Genomic DNA, 22021 nt, shown 5'->3' with positions numbered 1-22021 from the left:
TGTACTGTGCCCTCCTGATCCAAGTATTTTGCATTGATGACTCCCCCTGTACTGTGCCCCCCTGATCCCAGTATTGTCTCCTCCTGACTCCCCCCGTACTGTGCCCTCCTGATCTCAGTACTGTGCCCTTTGTGTTGAGTAGTCTTTTATATATGGCATTTTTTCTTATTGTTTAAAATCAATTTTATTGAAAGTACTACTAAATATATGTTCACTTCTATCAACTATCACTACTTTAATTCTTAAGAGTAGGTGCAGAAACTTGGGCAAGCTGGTAGGAGCCCCAGTGCATTACTCTTCCCAGGGGCCCATGATGCTATTAAGATGGCCCTTCCTCTACAAACTAGTTGCCTGCTGGACACTTGACCAACCCAGCTGCAGACGAACAGATCCCTCGACCTGGAGTCGCCAAACCCAATCCCCTGAGTCATGAATGAATGGAGAAACCCCCATGGCTGGGGAGGATGGAACCTGATGGTCACACATCTCGTCCCATAGACTTCATGAGAAGGCCCAAAGACACACACCCTTTTATAGTGAATGTTCACAAGCAGTGGAGGAAAGTGGCAGTGTACGATTACATTGGCCAGACCCTTTGACCTGCTATAGAAAAAATAGTTCCAGTTTTGGCCAAAAGGCTTAGCCCAGGAAGTAATGTGCAGAAAACCATAGGTCATGTGACCAAGTGTAATATTTTAAGGAGTCCCCAGTCTTGGTGTTCTTCAGGCCTCCTTGGGCTGACACTCCTGAGGGACACACACACCATGGGCTCTCCACCTTCCAAGCTCCAAGACCCATCCCATTATATAAGAAGGCATTGGGCTCCTCAGAATCCTGACTGGACAACAACTAACCCTCTTCATCCCCTTACCAAAATCCCAGCCTTGGACCAGGTATGGTTTCTTTTTTTCAAGAGAAGAATTCCGAGGAGCCCAGTTATACTAAGTTGGGTATTCCACAACCAGGAGAAGGCTCGGGACCACATTGCTAGCTTTCCTCCATAGACACGAATAAAAGCAAATACTACACATCTTATACAAAAGGCAGAGAAGAGTCTTAACCTTGCTGCCCTACCGGGTGAGCCAATGATCCAGAACAAGCATGCAGCCAGTAAAGAGACGGAAAACTGATTTGCACATTCTTGATATGGGCCAGTGACTCACCAATTATTGAAGATAAGATATAAATGGCAGCCTCAGAGCTTCACCGTCCTGCAACCAATGGCCACTCTTATATTTCTATCCCAACAGGTTCAATTTAATGAGTTTTGCCAGTCAAATGGCTGTAACCTTTTATGGGACAGGAAGTCAGCTATGTGAGAAAAGACCTCACCCTAGCTCAATTATCTCTAATATATTCCTTTGTGATAATCTCCTGATATCTTTACATATTTACTTTCATATACCAGTTTATATTGAGGAGTATATCATATGGGATGTCAGCCATACTGGATATCTTCTAACAGTTGCAGTCATAGCAGGGAAATCCCAAAGCAGGCACCACCCAAGACCTGGATATCACGTTGGCTTTATTACTGAGGACACCATAAGCCCAAAAACCTGGGTAACCCTGATATGTATATTTTGGATTGTTCCTATTGGTGATAGCTGGCCATACCACCTGCTATCACCGATCCCTCGCTATTCACCAGTCGCTGTAATGAACGACTTCTCTGGCCAACAGTGAGGTGCAGGTGGAAGTAGGGTTGGTCTCTCCACCAAACGAACAAGTCAGAATTTGCATACCTTGGGACAAAATGCCGGACTGACATGATGGCAGCTAGAGCTGGAGGTGCCTGTCATGACCCAGCACTGGCTCTATAGCAGATACATTTAAGGCCAGCCATTTACAGGTCACTGAGGCTCAGTGTGTAAATTTGTAGGTGAATAACATTATATAAGGCTTATTTTGATCAAATAAAACCAACTGTTCTCCTCAGTGACCAACAGGATCCTTGGGGTGATGCAAAGATGGTCAAAAAATTGTGACATACTTATGACTTTGTGAGCCCTGTACTCCTTTGCCCCGCATCCTGTGGGATATGCACTTCTGAGCCCTTCACCCTATGGGAATCGCATTCCCGAACCCTGCACCCTGTGTGATAAGCACTCTTGAGCCCTGCACCCTTTGTAATGCAAACTCCTGAGCCCTGCACTCTGTGTGATACACACTCCCGAACCCTGTGTGATACACACTCCCGAACCCTGCACCTTGTGTGATATGCACTTCTGAGCCCTTCACCCTATGGTGTTTGCACTCCTGAACCCTGCACCCTGTGTGATAAGCACTCTTGAGCCCTGCACCCTTTGTGATACACACTCCTGAGCCCTGTACCCTTTATGATACACACTCCCAAACCCTGCACCCCGTTTGATACACACTCCTGAGCCCTGCACCCCGTTTGATATGCACTTCTGAGCCCTGCACCCTATGTGATACACACTCCTGAGCCCTGTACCCTGTGTGATAAGCACTCTTGAGCCCTGTACCCTGTGTGATACACACTCCTGAGCCCTGCACAATTTGTGATACACACTCCCAAAACCTGCACCCTGTGTGATTTGCACTCCTGAGCCCTGCACCCTAAGTGACACACACACTCCTGAGCCATGCATCCTAAGTGACACACACTCCTGAGCCCTGCACCCTAAGTGACACACACTCCTAAGTCCTGCACCATGTGTGATACACACTCCTGAGCCCTGCACCATGTGTGATACACACTCCTGAGCCCTGCACCATGTGTGATACACACTCCTGAGCCCTGCACCCTTTCTGATACACACTCCTGAGCCCTGCACCATGTGTGATACACACTCCTGAGCCCTGCACCATGTGTGATACACACTCCTGAGCCCTGCACCATGTGTGATACACACTCCTGAGCCCTGCACCATGTGTGATACACACTCCTGAGCCCTGCACCATGTGTGATACACACTCCTGAGCCCTGCACCATGTGTGATACACACTCCTGCGCCCTGCACCATGTGTGATACACACTCCTGCGCCCTGCACCATGTGTGATACACACTCCTGAGCCCTGCACCCTATGTGATACACACTCATGAGCCCTGCACCCTATGTGATACACACTCCTGAGCCCTGTACCCTGTGTGATAAGCACTCTTGAGCCCTGTACCCTGTGTGATATGCACTTCTGAGCCCTGTACCCTGTGTGATAAGCACTCCTGAGCCCTGAACCCTGTGTGATAAGGACTCCTGAGCCCTGCACCCTGTGTGATACACACTCATGAGCCCTGCATCCTATGTGATACACACTCCTGAGCCCTGCACCCTGTGTGATACACACTCATGAGCCCTGCATCCTTAGTGATACACACTCCTGAGCCCTGTACCCTGTGTGATAAGCACTCCTGAGCCCTGCACCCTAAGTGACACACACTCCTGAGCCCTGCACCCTGTGTGATACACACTCCCAAAACCTGCACCCTGTGTGATTTGCACTCCTGAGCCCTGCACCCTAAGTGACATACACTCCTGAGCCCTGCACCCTAAGTGACACACACTCCTAAACCCTGCACCCTGTGTGATACACACTCCTGAGCCCTGCACCCTGTGCGCTTCCCACTCCCGATTCCTCCTACCTGTGTGCAATGCTCTCCTGAGTACCTGTATTCTCAGACATCTCTGTATATACTTACAGGCAGTTTCAAAGGAGCACATACCTAGATTAAATGCGGCTTTGATATCTGACAGGAGTTCAGCTTTAAAAAATATAACGATCTCTGCGCTTTGTTGAGACTATCATGCCTTCCGCCCTAATACAACCAGAAAGCCTTTGTTCTGCTCCTTGTAATATTGCTACAATTTATGTTAGGAAACATGTTATTATAATGCTTGTTAAACATGGACAAAATGTAACTGAAGTACATCAGCAGGCAAACTTTAAATTCTAATTATATGCCATCTAATGTCATATTGCAGTGGTTGGATCGCTCTGAAATTAGGATTTGTGGTCTTGTAGCAGACACAGAGGGGGTGTGGCGGCCACAATGAACTGTAAAGGAAGTAATATTAGATTTAATACGTACAAATGGATAGATTATCAGATGTGACTGTGGCGGAGAGCTAATGTTATACTGATCGCCTATCAGCGTGATTTAGTAGACAGCCGACATCAGCCTAACTACAAGGGATTCAAGAGGTTTCACATTGTAAAAGCGCTGATGCCCCTCAGACATAAAACAAGGGGAGTTTTTTTTTTTTTTTTAAGTGATTCAAAAATGGCTGACAATCCGGCTTCTTTACAGAATAAAAATAAAAAAAAATCCTTACAGATAAAAAATTGTAATCTAAAGTAATAAAGCACATGTCAGACGCTTATCCAAACACAGCATTCAATGCATACACTGGACAGATAGAAGCGGACATGTTTGTAAATGCACATCGAGTTCAAGTTCAATACTTCCTGAATGCCTCCCCTTTCTGTTCTGCCGAATGGTGTTTTGGCATTGGACTGCCGCACGTCAACAGTGAGCCAAGCATTCGACGTGGTCCCATTGACTTTAATAGGTATGGTCCCATTGACTTCAATGGGCAAGTCTGACGATGCCACACCCTTGAATCAAAGCTCATGTGTAGGAACGCATCTGGCTTTCATGTTAGGCTTCCAGTAGGCAGTAAAATCGCAGCGGAACCACCTGTTTTTATCGCCTTATGGAGATTCAAGTGTTATAGAGATATTTTCAAAAACACTGCACTAAATATTTATAATATAAGTATTCCTGTTATGGCAGAAGCATGGAAAGTCATTCCTACCAATACATAGTTACATAGTTAGTCTGGCTGAAAAAAGACAAAAGTCCATTCAGTTCAACCATTAAAAAAAAAAAAAAAGTTAGAATCCTACACCCACAGTTGATCCAGAGAAAGGCAAAAAAACCCAGCAAAGCATGATCCAATTTGCTCCTGCAGGGAAAAAAATTCCTTCCTGATCCCCCGAGAAGCAATCGGATATTCCCTGGATCAACTTTACCTATAAATGTTATATCCAGTTATATTCTGTGTATCCAAGAAAGAATCCAGGACTTTCCTACAGCAATCCACTGAGTTGGCCAGTGGGAGTCCACTCCACTTGAGGGAGTCTATTCCACATTTTCACATCTCTTACTGTGAAGAAACCTTTCTGTGTTAGGAGATTAAATTTCTTTTCCTCCAGACGTAAAGAGTGCCCCCTTGTCCTCTGTGATGACCTCAGAGTGAATAACTCTACACCGAGTTCACTATATGAACCACTGATGTATTATACATGGAGATCATATCCCCCCTTATGTATTATACATGGAGATCATATCCCCCCTTATGTATTATACATGGAGATCATATCCCCCCTTATGTATTATACATGGAGATCATATCCCCCCCCCTTATCTATTATACATGGAGATCATATCCCCCCTTATGTATTATACATGGTGATCATATCCCCCCTTATGTATTATACATGGAGATCATATCCCCCTTATGTATTATACATGGTGATCATATCCCCCCTTATGTATTATACATGGAGATCATATCCCCCCTTATGTATTATACATGGTGATCATATCCCCCCTTATGTATTATACATGGAGATCATATCCCCCCTTATGTATTATACATGGTGATCATATCCCCCCTTATGTATTATACATGGAGATCATATCCCCCCTTATGTATTATACATGGAGATCATATCCCCCCTTATGTATTATACATGGTGATCATATCCCCCCCCCTTATGTATTATACATGGAGATCATATCCCCCTTATGTATTATACATGGAGATCATATCCCCCCTTATGTATTATACATGGTGATCATATCCCCCCCCCCCTTATGTATTATACATGGAGATCATATCCCCCTTATGTATTATACATGGAGATCATATTCCCCCCTCATGTATTATACATGGAGATCATATCCCCCTTATGTATTATACATGGAGATCATATCCCCCCTTATGTATTATACATAGAGATCATACCCCCCCTTATGTATTATACATGGTGATCATATCCCCCCCTTATGTATTATACATGGAGATCATATCCCCCTTATGTATTATACATGGAGATCATATCCCCCTTATGTATTATACATGGTGATCATATCCCCCCCTTATGTATTATACATGGTGATCATATCCCCCCCTTATGTATTATACATGGTGATCATATCCCCCCTTATGTATTATACATGGAGATCTTATCCCCCTTATGTATTATACATGGTGATCATATCCCCCCTTATGTATTATACATGGAGATCATATCCCCCTTATGTATTATACATGGAGATCACATCCCCCCTTATGTATTATACATGGAGATCACATCCCCCCTTATGTATTATACATGGAGATCACATCCCCCCTTATGTATTATACATGGAGATCATATCCCCCCTTATGTATTATACATGGAGATCATATCCCCCCTTATGTATTATACATGGTGATCATATCCCCCCTTATGTATTATACATGGTGATCATATCCCCCCCCCCTTATGTATTATACATGGTGATCATATCCCCCCCCCCCCTTATGTATTATTCATGGTGATCATATCCCCCCTTATGTATTATACATGGAGATCATATCCCCCTTATGTATTATACATGGTGATCATATCCCCCCTTATGTATTATACATGGTGATCATATCCCCCTTATGTATTATACATGGAGATCATATCCCCCCTTATGTATTATACACGGAGATCATATCCCCCTTATGTATTATACATGGTGATCATATCCCCCCTTATGTATTATACATGGTGATCATATCCCCCCTTATGTATTATACATGGAGATCATATCTCCCCTTATGTATTATACATGGTGATCATATCCCCCCCCCCTTATGTATTATACATGGAGATCATATCCCCCTTATGTATTATACATGGAGATCATATCCCCCCCTTATGTATTATACATGGAGATCATATCCCCCTTATGTATTATACATGGAGATCATATCCCCCTTATGTATTATACATGGAGATCATATTCCCCCCTCATGTATTATACATGGAGATCATATCCCCCTTATGTATTATACATGGAGATCATATCCCCCCTTATGTATTATACATAGAGATCATACCCCCCCTTATGTATTATACATGGTGATCATATCCCCCCCTTATGTATTATACATGGAGATCATATCCCCCTTATGTATTATACATGGAGATCATATCCCCCCTTATGTATTATACATGGAGATCATATCCCCCCTTATGTATTATACATGGAGATCATATCCCCCCTTATGTATTATACATGGAGATCATATCCCCCCTTATGTATTATACATGGTGATCATATCCTTCCTTAATCTCCTCTTCTCAAGAGAGAATAAATTCAGTTCCTCTAATCTTTCCTCATAGCTGATCTCCTCCATGCCACTTATCAGTTTGGTTGCTCTTCTCTGTACTTTCTCCAGTTCCCCAATGTTCTTTTTGTGAATTGGTGGCCAAAACTGAACTGCATATTCCAGATGAGGTCTTACTAATGATTTGTACCGGGGGGAAATGATATCTCTCTCTCTGGAGTCTATACCTCTTTTAATATAAGAGAGGATTTTGCTGTCTTATGTTATAACTCACATGTTAAAAGTACTTCATATATCTTGCATGTCAAATCCAAAACCATGGTGACTTGCGGTGCTCACAGCTCTCAATAACAGAATTACAGCCCCAACATTGGCCCGTGGATACATTGCCGCAGAGCAACACTCAAATTAAATCATATCCAAAGCCACAGCTTATTTTCATCTAATTTGTAGAGTATGTATTGGTTTATACACTTGTCACATGCTTTTTTTTTAAATCTGTGTCTCATTCGAAAGATTTCCCTTCACTTTCTGTCATACAGACGGAGGAAATGAGAGGTAATCTCTCCAAAGTGAGGGTAACCCCCTTTAGACTGCTGTAATCAAAGTATTCCCATTGGAAGATCTCCCCTTATTTCTCATATGGTCACAACTCCAATCTTTGGATTTTCCTTCATTTTCAGTCCCGGTGGCAATGGAATCAGCATTGGGCGAGCTTGGGTTTGTTCTAGCTGACTACCTAAAAGTTAGCCTTAATGATGGGCAAATGAGCTGTGGGTGGGAGATTCAGTGTCCTCAAAGAAAAAAGTATGTACTGCTATGTGTCTAAAACCCCCCAGAAAAGGCAATATAACTACTGAAAATGGTGATATCCAACCAAATAAATAAATAAATATATATATATATATATATATATATATATATATATATATATACACACACACACACATACATATATATACACACATATATATATACACACACACACACACAGACACAATAGTCAAATAGTCAGCTGTGATATGTACATGGAAGTGCAGCTACCATTACATCAATGTACTCATTCACTTAAACAAAAACTTGTGATGTAGAGGGAAAATAAATGGTGCGCTGTTCCTTTAAAAGTCAATAAATCAAATATACACTGAAAGTGCAAATTTCAAAAATAACATACCACTAGTGCACAATGCTTGCAATCAATTGTAATACCCATACAACATACGATAATCATACAACATGTGTCAAATGTAAGTCCATTCTACACAGTGTACTGTGATCTGTGATGCCAAACACTAATTCACTTGCAAGTGTCCATACAATGTGATCAGTCCTCCAAACACAACATAAACGTGCTGTTTTAGGTGATATAAGCGTGTATACGTCCAAATCTTAAGTGCTTAGAGTGGGATATTTGCAGCACCGGGATTTGGAGCATATATGGAGGATATATATATATATATATATATATATATATACACATATACATACATACATATATACACACACACACAGTATATATACAGTACATACTAATTATTTATAAAATGTATATAGTTGACATACCTTGTAGATAACATCCAGCAGAAGAGATGTCCATTCCAGCCTGTTAGACCTCAGCGCCGGCTTTGCTCTCTGTGCTATCAATATGAGCTGCCTTCAACGGATCGCTAAAAAAAAAAGCAAAACATAAATTACATACCTTTCACATTCGATTCTCACACACTATATATCATATATATACAGTCAGGTCCATAAATATTGGGACATGGACACAATTCTAACATTTTTGGCTCTATACACCACCACAATGGATTTGAAATGAAACGAACAAGATGTGCTTTAACTGCAGACTGTCAGCTTTAATTTGAGGGTATTTACATCCAAATCAGGTGAACGGTGTAGGAATTACAACAGTTTGCATATGTGCCTCCCACTTGTTAAGGGACCAAAAGTAATGGGACAATTGGCTTCTCAGCTGTTCCATGGCCAGGTGTGTGTTATTCCCTCATTATCCCAATTACAATGAGCAGATAAAAGGTCCAGAGTTCATTTCAAGTGTGCTATTTGCATTTGGAATCTGTTGCTGTCAACTCTCAAGATGAGATCCAAAGAGCTGTCACTATCAGTGAAGCCATCATTAGGCTGAAAAAACAAAACAAACCCATCAGAGAGATAGCAAAAACATTAGGTGTGGCCAAAACAACTGTTTGGAACATTCTTAAAAAGAAGGAACGCACCGGTGAGCTCAGCAACACCAAAAGACCCGAAGACCACGGAAAACAACTGTGGTGGATGACCGAAGAATTCTTTCCCTGGTGAAGAAAACACCCTTCACAACAGTTGGCCAGATCAAGAACACTCTCCAGGAGGTAGGTGTATGTGTGTCAAAGTCAACAATCAAGAGAAGACTTCACCAGAGTGAATACAGAGGGTTCACCACAAGATGTAAACCATTGGTGAGCCTCAAAAACAGGAAGGCCAGATTAGAGTTTGCCAAACGACATCTAAAAAAGCCTTCACAGTTCTGGAACAACATCCTATGGACAGAGGAGACCAAGATCAACTTGTACCAGAGTGATGGGAAGAGAAGAGTATGGAGAAGGAAAGGAACTGCTCATGATCCTAAGCATACCACCTCATCAGTGAAGCATGGTGGTGGTAGTGTCATGGCGTGGGCATGTATGGCTGCCAATGGAACTGGTTCTCTTGTATTTATTGATGATGTGACTGCTGACAAAAGCAGCAGGATGAATTGTGAAGTGTTTCGGGCAATATTATCTGCTCATATTCAGCCAAGTGCTTCAGAACTCATTGGACGCTTCACAGTGCAGATGGACAATGACCCAAAGCAGACTGCAAAAGCAACCAAAGAGTTTAAGGGAAAGAAGTGGAATGTTATGCAATGGCCAAGTCAAACACCTGACCTGAATCCGATTGAGCATGCATTTCACTTGCTGAAGACAAAACTGAAGGGAAAATGCCCCAAGAACAAGCAGGAACTGAAGACAGTTGCAGTAGAGGCCTGGCAGAGCATCACCAGGGATGAAACCCAGCGTCTGGTGATGTCTATGCGTTGCAGACTTCAGGCTGTAATTGACTGCAAAGGATTTGCAACCAAGTATTAAAAAGTGAAAGTTTGATTTATGATTATTATTCTGTCCCATTACTTTTGGTCCCTTAACAAGTGGGAGGCACATATGCAAACCATTGTAATTCCTACACCGTTCACCTGATTTGGATGTAAATACCCTCAAATTAAAGCTGACAGTCTGCAGTTAAAGCACATCTTATTTGTTTCATTTCAAATCCATTGTGCTGGTGTATAGAGCCAAAAATGTTAGAATTGTGTTGATGTCCCAATATTTATGGACCTGACTGTATATATATAAAATCTAAAATCTGAATAGAAAGCATGGCAGGAGTTCCATAAACACAGAACTCTTTAATTATTTGAACAACAGAGGTCTTTGACGGGTACTTGCTCCCACATCCGCCCAGATCACCTAAGCCAGTGGTCACCAAACTGTCCGGGGGGGCTGGATGTGGCCCTTTGCTTGCCTTTATCAGGCCCCTTGGACACTATTCCTCCTACTAATACTATTCTTTTTACACCAACAATAAGGTAGAATTCCTGTCACTGATACCAGCAATAGGGCACCATTTCTCCCACTGACGCCATTGATGGGACACTATTCTTCCTACTGACTCCATTGATGGGACACTATTCTTCCTACTCACGCCATTGATGGGACACTATTCCTCCCACTGACGCCATTGATGGGACACTATTCTTTCCACTGACACCATTGATGGGACACTATTTTTCCCACTGATGCCACTGACGGGACACTATTCCTCCCACTCACACCCTTGATGGGACACTATTCCGCCCACTGACGCCATTGATGGGACACTATTCCTCCCACTGACGCCATTGATGGGACACTATTCCGCCCACTGACGCCATTGATGGGACACTATTCCTCCCACTGACGCCATTGATGGGACACTATTTCGCCCACTGACGCCATTGATGGGACACTATTCCTCCCACTGACGCCATTGATGGGGCACTATTCTTCCCACTGACGCCATTGATGGGATACTATTCCTTCCACTGACACAAACTGCAGGGCCCTATTCTTTCCATTAACATCAATGATGGGGCACTATTCCTTGCCCTGATACCAAAAATGAGGTAGTATGCTGCCCACTGAGACCAATGATGGGGCATTATTTCTGCCCCTAATACCAACAATAGGACACTATTCCTACCACTGACATCAACTGTAGGGCCCTATTCTTCCCACTGACACCAGTAATGGAGCACTATTTCTTTCCCTGATACCAACAACGGGGTACTATTCCTACCAATGAAACCAATGATAGGGCACTATTTCTTCCCCTAATACAACAATGGGGCACTATTCCTCCCACTAGTACCAATGATGGGACATGCTTTACTTCCATTGATGCTGGGGCATTTTCTACTCACACTGATCACAGTCTGACCCCTTCAAAGTCTGAAGGAAAGTAAACTGGTCCTTTGCTCAGAAATTTTGGAAACCCCTGGCCTAGGCGATATTCAGCCAACCATCTCCTTGCCCTCAGCCTTCTGGGTCACAGAACAGATCCCAGAAGACTGCAGGACCATTCACAAAACGCAGCACCGCAGGAGGCCTTGCAGCTTCACATTTGGTTTTCCTTTGTTAACCCCTTTACACCCCTTTAAGGGTTTTCCATAGCCGGGAGGCAGGGTTTAGGGTCATGTGACCACCGAGACTGGCTGGCACATGATTGGAAAGGTCTCCATCGCAAGGAGAGATTGGGACCTTTCCGTGGGATGCTGACACAAACACATATGCTGGGAGCGTGCAGCATGTTTACAAATGCTTTGCAAATAGGTGGCCGCTCAGCATCAAGTCCCAGCCGCCGAGAGGCCGCATATATGCGCACGGTCGGTGTCCTTTTATTAAAAGTCAGCAGCTTCAACATTTGTATCAGCTGGCTTTTCATTTTGGGGGGGTGAGACTGGCGCTCCTTTTGCTTAAGCTGAAATGACATTGTGGTCGTATCGGAAAAGTATTAGCGAAAAGATCTCAACAATACCATTGCTTACCTTTAGGGGATAAATACCCTTTAATCCACTCCTACCACACTCATCGTTCAGATATCCACCAATAACCTACTGGTTGGGCCACCAGTTCAGTGCGGTCTTCCACCCACACCAAACTATTGACCAAATGTAGCCATGTTAGGTCAATGATGTCACAGCCATTGCCCCAGCTGCAGGGATGTGATCACATGACAGCTTCCCACACACCAAACTATTGACCAAATGTAGACATGTTAGGTCAATGATGTCACAGCCATTCCTCCAGCTGAAGGGATGTGATCACGCGACAGCTTCCCACACACCAAACTATTGACCAAACGTAGCCATGTTAGGTCAATGATGTCTCAGCCATTGCCCCAGCTGAAGGGATGTGATCACGTGACAGCTTCCCACACACCAAACTATTGACCAAACGTAGCCATGTTAGGTCAACGATGTCACAGCCATTGCCCACCTGCAGGGATGTGATCACGTGAAAACTTCCCACACACCAAACTATTGACCAAATGTAGCCATGGTAGGTCAATGATGTCACAGCCATTGCCCCAGCTACAGGGATGTGATCACGTGAAAACGTCCCACACGCCAAACTATTGACCAAATGTAGCCATGGTAGGTCAATGATGTCACAGCCATTGCCCCAGCTACAAGGATGTGATCACGTGACAGCTTCCCACACACCAAACTATTGACCAAATGTAGTCATGTTAGGTCAACGATGTCTCAGCCATTGCCCCAGCTGCAGGGATGTGATCACGTGACAGCTTCCCATAGGTTCGGACCGAGTTTGGACCAAACCAAGCTCATCCCTACCTGCACAGCAAATGGCCTATTTGCCTTTAGTAAATCAACCCCATTATCGCCACTTCTTTCACTTACATGCATTTTTAATTCCAATAAATCTTATACAAAAAAACAGGAAATGAACACTGCCATACATTTTCCAAATATTAGCAGCTTAGTGCAAGTCTTTGGTTAATTTGTACTTATTCCATTATCAGCTCATTACAAGAAGATTATGATGTGTCATTTTATGCAGAGGATAATCATATTTCCCAGCTTTATACCTTGACACCAGCCAAAGTCCACAACAACATTTACTAATCAACCTCAACCTTGAGAAATTTCAGAAAGAAATGTGTAAGTTGTCCTCCAGCAGAATTGCTCGGACACGTTGCTCGTAGCTGTCCTACTTTCTCCATAGCAGAGAAGGAAAGCGGTGACTAAGCGCGGCCCTTCTATATGAACATATCCTGAACCTGTCCTACGCTATGAATGTAGGGACCCAACAGAAGAGTGGAGGAAAAGCAGCCAATTGTTAAATAACAAAGGGTAACTGTTAAGATCCCTTTCAGATAGGGACGCGGCCAAACACGGGGCCAAATGTGTCCATGCAGCTACCAAGAGTCCGCGTATCATTTAAACAAATATTGTGGCGTTTCCATGGCAATCCCTGTTTTGAATATCCGATATGCACATTTTGGAAAAAAAATCCCCTTCCTGTTTGCACTTTAATAACTAATTTTTTTGTATGTGTGCGAAGTCTTGGCAAAAAAGCTCTATTCTTACCTCGAGAAGCAATTCATTTACACAGGATGTGGAAACACGGGAAGGATGGCAAGTGTGTGCCCTTTCCTTTAGACCAAGTTATTTAGATAAACATCTAAACAGTAACTAGATACTGTATAAGTCGTTCTTAATATGACTTTCCATGTTGTAGTTATCAGTTGGAGATTTTCAGCTGAACTCCAGGCAAATATCTAAAAATGACAGTATATACACACACCAGCCACTTTATTAGGTACACCTTGGTTTTATGGACCCCCTTTTGCCTTCAGAACTGCCTCCATTCTTCGTGGCATAGAATCAACAAGGTGTTGGAAACATTCCTCAGAGATTTTGGTCCATATTGACATGATAGCATCACACAGTTGCTGCAGATTTGTTGGCTGCACATCCATAATGGGAATCTCCCGTTCCACCACATCCCAAAGGTGCTCTACTGGATGGAGATCTGGTGACTGTGGAGGCCATTGGAGTACAGGAAACTCATTGTCATGTTCAAGGAACCAGTTTGAGATGATTTGAGGTTTGTGACATGGTGCATTATCCTGCCATCAGAAGATGGGGACACTGGAGTCATAGAGGGATGGACATGGTCAGCAACAATACTCAGGTAGGCCGTGGCATATACATGATGCTCAATTGGTACTAAAGGGCCCAAAGTGTGCCAAGAAAATATCCACCACACCATTACACCACCATCATTAGCCTGATCCATTGATAGAAGGCAGGATGGATCCATGCTTTCATGTTGTTTACACCAAATTCTGACCCTACCATCTGAATGTTGCAGCTGAAATTCAGAAATATCAGACCAGGCAACTCTTCTATTGTCCAATTTTGGTGAGCCTGTGCGAATTGTAGCCTCCGTTTCCTGTTCTTAGCTGACAGGAGTGGCACACGGTGCGGTCTTCTGCTTATGTAGCCCATCTGCTTCAAGGTTCAACATGTTGTGCTTTCAGAGATGGTATTCTGCAAACCTTGGTTGTAATGAGGGGTTATTTGAGTTACTGTTGACTTTCTATCAACTCAAACAAGTCTGCCCATTCTCCTCTGACATCAACAAGGCATTTTCATCCACACAACTGCTGCTCACTAGATATTTTCTCTTTTTTGGACCATTCTCTGTAAACCCTAAAGATGGTTGTGTGTGAAGATCCCAGTAGATCAGCAGTTTTTGACATACACAGACCAGCCTGTCTGGCACCAACAACCATGCCATGTTCAAAGTCACTTTCTTATCCATTCTGATGCTTGGTTTGAACTTCAGCAAGTCGTCTTCACCATGTCTAGATGCCTAAATGCATTGAGTTGCTGCCATGTGATTGGCCGATTAGCAATTTGTGTTAACAAGCAGCACAGTGGCTAAATGGTTAGCACGTCCGCCTGGCAGTACTAGGATCGTTGGTTCAAATCCCAACCACAGCACCACCTGCCTGGAGTTTGCATGTTCTCCCTGTGCCTGCGTGGGTTTCCTCCCACACTACAAAGACATGCTGGTTGGTTAACTGGTTCCAGTCTAAATTGGCACTAGTATGTGTATGTATGAATGTGAGTTAGGGACCAAACATTGTACACTCCTTGAGGGTTAGGGACTGATGTGAATGTACAATATATATGTAAAGTGCAGCATAAAATTGATGGCACTATTTAAGTACCTGAAATAAATAAGCAATTCAACAGGTGTAGCTAATAAAGCAGCTGGTGAGAGTATATCAGGGCTGTTATACCTCCCAAAGGATTTACATTTCTGTCCGTCCAGTCCCGAGATTTAAACCACTCTGCCACATAGTCTGATAGGGTAGGAGACCAATTTTTCTTTGCAGCAGTGATCGAAAGGGTTAATTTTTTTTAATATTCATAGTTAGCTGCTCTGTGTAATAGTTTTGACAGAGCAGCTCCGATCCTCCTCTTCTTGGGTCCCCCGCTGAGTGCCCCATAGCAAGGTGCTGGTTATGGGGCACTAGAGGAGAAATGCCTCCTTACATTGGTGGTTAGTGAAGAAATTAATCCTTACATTAGTGGTCCAGCGGTGAAATGCTTTTTTACATTAGTGGTCAGTGGAGGAAAGCCTCCATAGGTTGTGTGCAGTGGAGGAAAGCCTCCATAGGTTGTGTGCAGTGGAGGAAAGCCTCCATAGGTTGTGTGCAGTGGAGGAATGCCTCCTTATGTTGGTGGTTTAGTGAAAAAATGCCCCATTATATTGGTGATCATTGGGGGAAAAGCCCTTGCTTTTTCCCCAATGATAGAACCTGAATGATAGAATGATAGCTATGCAGATATGATCCCTTAATGTCAGTGGGAAATTGCCCTTACATTGGTAGTCATTGTAGTTGGGAGATCAATGTGTCATTGCTTATTGCTCAAGGAACCTCCATCAATCTCTGGAGGCACCCTAGGGTTCCATGTAACCCTAGTTGAAAAAGCATGGACTATAATAGAAATTCTAATGAACTTACTGCAAATATGTCAGAATTGAAGAACTTTGGTCTATAGCAGCCTTTCTCAGGTGAACTTCTCTATAGCACCATGTTCAGGTGAACTTCTCTATAGCACCATGTTCAGGTGAACTTCTCTATAGCACCATGTTCAGGTGAACTTCTCTATAGCACCATGTTCAGGTGAACTTCTCTAAAACCCAACACAACCATCTTTTGGGTTGGACAAGATTCTACTTATCTGTGACTGAATAACCTCAGAGTTGCACAATGACACAAGTCACCAGGGATTAGGATGATCTAGTGCTGTAAGGCAAGGACATCTTTATACGGCATTTTGTGATACGTCCAAAGGTTCTATCAATGGGTTAGCAATGGAATTGGTAGTTTCCAAGGGAATAGAGGATCACCCTTAATCATGCATGTCATCATACTGTATCAATCTCTGTCATTGTGAATGGGCTCCCTTGTGACTATCATATCCTTACGAATGAACTGCCTCTTCCCACTGCTTTATGACAGGTTCATTTTAAACAGAAAGATGGGAAACAAACATTTAATGTAACATCTAAAAATTGTTCAACTCTGTTCTTTTTCACTGAGGAGAACTTTGGTGTATGCTATCTATTCTATTAAATGTCTACTCTCCATGGACAGAGGGTTTCCCCTGAATCAAGTAGCTTCAATGGTAAATAGTAGAAGAACCCAATTAAAAGTACCACATTCGATCAATGTCTCCAGTAAGCCAAAAATTGAAATGCGCTCACTTCCAAGGTTGGCTTTGTCACACTATATAGTGTACTACAGCACTAGCAGGTAGCTTTTTTTGTTTTTTTATTGCAATACTGAATGAAGTATATACAGCAAGGCAAATGTTCCACAGTCAGTATGATATAGCAAAGCATTAGTGAGAAACAGAGGTACAGGTTCGCAAAATAAGGCAGAATTTTGGATTTAGAGGCCAACTCCAGGCAAAAATCGAATTTTAAATGCGTATTGTGCTTACAGTACCTTTATCATATATAGTGTTTGCACACCCATCCTATGGTCTACTTTCTCAAAGTTACACTTTCCTCTGTCATCAAACTTAGTTTCCTACCTTGGGGACCCGGCTCTTTTTCCATGCTCATTATCTTCTTGTGAACTGGTCCCCTCACTACCCTCCCTGTTGTTCAAATGCTTGTGAGAAGACCCCGCTGCTGGAAGTGTCATCACCACCTAAATGCAGGAAATGATGTGGACACCCAAAGAAAGACCCACCACGTGTAAAGAGAAGAGGGGAAGAAGCTTGGAAACCAAAAGTCATGTGACAACGGCTTTAGGTAAGCCTTAAGGGCATTTTTTATGCCAGTGAATACTTAGAAGTGGGTAGAAGAGGGTTCTTGTATTGCCCAAAATTGGGATTTAAAAGTGGGAACAAAAACAGAAACCATTTGCACTGTCAACAACTATGTACTCATGCATCAATAAAGAACCTATGGATATACCATCTAAAATCTTTCGCCTTTTTTTAATTTGTGGTCAAGTAAAGTGCAATTGTGTAGACAATTATTGTATTATGGTTAGGAGGTAGATATGGGAATGTCTCGGAAAGAGCTTATTGAGTTTTATAAATGTTGGCCTTGTCCAATCTAGTCCACCCATGTTTTTTCAAACTTGGTAGATGAGCCCCCGGCCTCACAATTTGGTTCACAACATTCTTCCATTCCAAAAGTTCAGCGTTCCTCCGGTGTAGGACCAAAGTTTTTTTGGGAAATGAAAAAAACAAGAGAAGCATGACTTCTGCTTTGAAAAACTCATTCAATGTTCCTCAGGGACCAACTATGGAACCATGTAGCAAAAGGAAGTAACCTACGGACAAAACATCCAAAATCTATTTTATTTTGTGGTCAAGTACAGTGAAAATGTATAGACAATTATGGTCCCTCCTAGATTGTAAGCTCCAAAGAGCAGGGCCCTCGATCCCCTCATGTTTTGCATTGTATTGTTATTGTTCTGTCACATGTTCTGTCCCCCTTTGTAATGTACAGCGCTGAGCGAACTATTGGCGCTTTATAAATACTGTATAATAATAATAATAATAATAATGGTTAGGAGGTGATATGAGAATGTCTCAGAGACAGCTCATTGACATTTACAAATGTTGGACTTGTCCCACCAAGTCCACCCATGTTTTTTAACCACCTCCCGCCCGCCATAGAGTAATATGACAGGCGCAAGGTGGTTCTCTCGTTCTGGGAGGACTTCATATGACGTCCTCCCATTCTCACTGCGCATGCGCGGCTCAGGGAGCGTGCAGCGCTGCGATCACCGATCACGGAAAGAGCCGAAGATGTCGGCTCGGTCATGTGATCAGCTGTGTCCAATCACAGCTGATCACATGTAAACAGGGAAATGCCGGTTATCAGCATTTCTCTCCTCTCGAGTTGTCACGCTGACAGCTCGAGAGGAGAGGAGAGCCGGTAATCGGCTTTCCGCGGAGGGGACATGTACACTGATCATCAGGGCACTGATGATCAGTGTGCCCTGATGATCAGTGTAGCCCCAGCAGTGCCACCTGTCAGTGTCCATCAGTGCCTTATGTCAGTGCTGATCAGTGCCTCGTGCCAGTGCCCATCAGTCCAATATCAGTGCCTACCAGTGCACATCAATGCCACATATCAGTGCCCATCTGAGCTGCCTTTCAGTGTCACCCATCAGTGCCACCTACCAGTGCCTCCTCATCAGTGCCCATTAGTGCCACCTATCAGTGTCCATCAGTGCAGCCTATCAGTGCCCATCAGTGCAGCCTCATTAGCGCACATCAGTGATGGAGAAAAATCACTTATTTACAAAATTGTATAACAAAAACTAAAAATAAACTTTTTTTTTCAAAATTTTCCGTGGTTTTTGGTTTAGGAAAAAATAAAAAAACCTAGAGGTGATTAAATAGCACCAACATAAAGCTCTTTTTGTCACAAAAAAAAGATAAAAATTTCATATGGGTACAGTGTTGTTTGACCGCGCAATTGTCATTCAAAGTGCGACAGCGCTGAGAGCTAGAAATTGGCCTGGGCAGGAAGGGGGTATAAGTGCCTGGTAGGCAAGGAGTTAAAACTTGGTAGACCAGCCTCTGGCTTCATAAGTTAATCTATACAGTGGTGATATTTGTTGGTCCATGACCCTCTTCTATTACAAAAGTTCACTGTTCTCTCAGGTTAGGACCACAGATTTTTTTGGAAATAAAAGAGAAGAGTTAATTGCTGCTTATTATTATTCAGGATTTATATAGTGCCAACTGTTTAAGTAGTGTTTTGCAAGTGGCAAGTTTTGGACAGGGATTGGATATGGGGCTGAAAGGAGAATTCAGAGTGCAGGACTACACCTAGCATCCTGACATGCGGGGACGGGTTGATAGTTGCCCAATCGATCTTGACAGAAGTTAGGGAAATGAACATGTGGGGGAGGAAATATTATGAGCTCAGATTTTGGATACACTGAGTTTGAGGAAGTGGTGTGATATCCAGACTGATATGTCTGTTAGTAAATTAGTGAGGCGTGAGGAAACGGATGGAGTGAGCTGAGGGGTAGGGAGATAGATTTGGATGTCATCAGCATGGATATGGTACTGAAAACCATGAGAGGCTATCAGCTGACCCAGGGAGAAAGTGTTGATCGAGAATAGGAACTGTCCAAAAACAGAACCTTGGGGGAAACTGACAGAAAAAGGAAGAGAAGAGGGGGAGGTAGAATTGTAAGTGGCACTGAAGGTGTGATGGCATAGGTAGGATGAGAACCAACAAATAGTACAGTCAGGGAGACCAAAGGAGTCAAGTTTTTTGAGGAGAAGGTGGTGGTCAACTGTGCCAAAGACAGCAGAGAGGTCCAAGAGTAGGAGTACAGAATAGTGTGTGAGCATTTTCTGGGGAGTTTTGAGGGCAATCAGAAAAACTCCTTCAACGTTCCTCAAGAGACCCAATAAACATGTCTTAGGGTTAAAGATATCAGGAATAGAGAAGTTCTCAGATCTGAATTCTTTGACTTCTCACCAAAAGGGTCTTATTTTACGTCACCCCCAAACCAAGTGCATCAAATCACCCTCTGCACTCTGACATTTGTGACATGTAGGTGTATCACGCATGAGCAGGTAATATTAATGATTGTGTCTATGTTAGCATTAAACAATGTCTAACACTTCCGTCCAAAATGTATTCAGTGGATTTCCTATCACAAAGTAGCTAGCATCAGTTAACCACACACTATCTCCAATGCTTAATAAAGGAATATCAGCTTGGAACAAGGTCGCCCTGTAAACGCTCTGGAACAGACAAAATTCTGATAATGTTGTACACCGCGCAGAAACCATTTTTAATAATAAACAAATAAAATATTTATGAGGCCCAAATTACTGGTCAATATTTTTATTTCAGTCCAAATAAAGCAGCTAATTATTACTATGATTCAATTTATACTTAAGAAGTTTTACTGCCAGAATTATTATCTCACAGACAAGCAGATGCTTCTTTAACGCACAACTACAGAGCTCTTGTTAAGGGAATAGTATTTAAAACAATTAAACTATAATTATTCTACAAAAAAATGGGACTTCTACAATTTAGAAATTGAATTTTAGGCAGATAAAATCTTTAGCTCACATACACATACATAATGATGTGGACCTCTCTGACAGATGGCACCAAGAAAACTGTCTGCTATATTGGATCCTCCAGTGGTCTGAGTTATATATTGGGGGAACTGGTTGTAGTAAGGAAATAAAAAAAGAGAAAAAAGGGGGGGGGTGAAAAATTCATAATCAGTATAAACCATCACAGTAATGTAGTGATAGCCCAAACCTAACAAAATTCAACATTAACTAGCAAATATTTTAAAATCACACAAATGCAATCTATTACAGGATATCGTGCTGCTTTTTTGATCTATGTGGAATCAAGGCCAGAAACCAGATAGCAATTAAAACTCTACCACCATCGCAAATGGAAGGTATGGATGGTTTTAGGCCTGCAATAAAATATAAATGAAAAGAAAAACAAAATTAATGATGGGCCCAACTGAGTTTGGAGCAGTAGACCAAGAGACACAAAATTAAGTCAAATCTTGAGCAGCGACCCGATAAGAATTATGCAACCTATGCTGCAGTATTAATGCTGGACTCTATCCAAAGCGAATATTTCAGTTTTACATAGTAGTTGACGCAATTAATCACATGCTGGTTTAAAGAGAACCCAAACTGTAGATGCTGTGCCCAAAAAAGGCAGGCAGAAGACAAAAGGACTAATCACCAGTATTGCCTATGGTTTCCTTGCAGCTGACCTATTCTATTTACTGACTTACCATGCCTTGTTCTACACTCTGTCTCAGTATGGAGACGACCATCTTGGAGGAACAGAGCTTTGCGTCTATATTTCAAAGCAGCCCCTCCTGATGACTGGTGATCTGATGATTGGTGAGCTGATGATCAAGTAGCAGGAGAAGCAGAAGCAGAGGGTGCACAGATCCACAGAATGAACTGATCAGCAGCAGGGAGATCCTTGCACTGTAGGTCCTTAGG

The 22021-nt window shown here is 42.7% G+C and overlaps 1 protein-coding gene across 2 annotated transcripts in view; it reads right to left on the bottom strand.

Moving 5' to 3' along the window:
• CASZ1 (castor zinc finger 1) overlaps positions 1-22021 on the bottom strand; it is a 469392-nt gene that overhangs the window by 331697 nt on the left and 115674 nt on the right. For both annotated transcript variants that reach the window (XM_089658417.1, XM_089658416.1), the window contains exon 2: positions 8920-9023. The gene's annotated coding sequence lies outside the window, so the exon portion shown is untranslated. The remainder of the gene's footprint in view (positions 1-8919; positions 9024-22021) is intronic.

This window comes from Staurois parvus, unplaced genomic scaffold, assembly GCF_062004578.1.
Source record: "Staurois parvus isolate SC_StPar_1 unplaced genomic scaffold, SC_StPar_1.0 ptg001066l, whole genome shotgun sequence".
Lineage (NCBI taxonomy): Eukaryota > Metazoa > Chordata > Amphibia > Anura > Ranidae > Staurois > Staurois parvus.
This window is presented reverse-complemented; position numbering and strand designations above follow the sequence as displayed.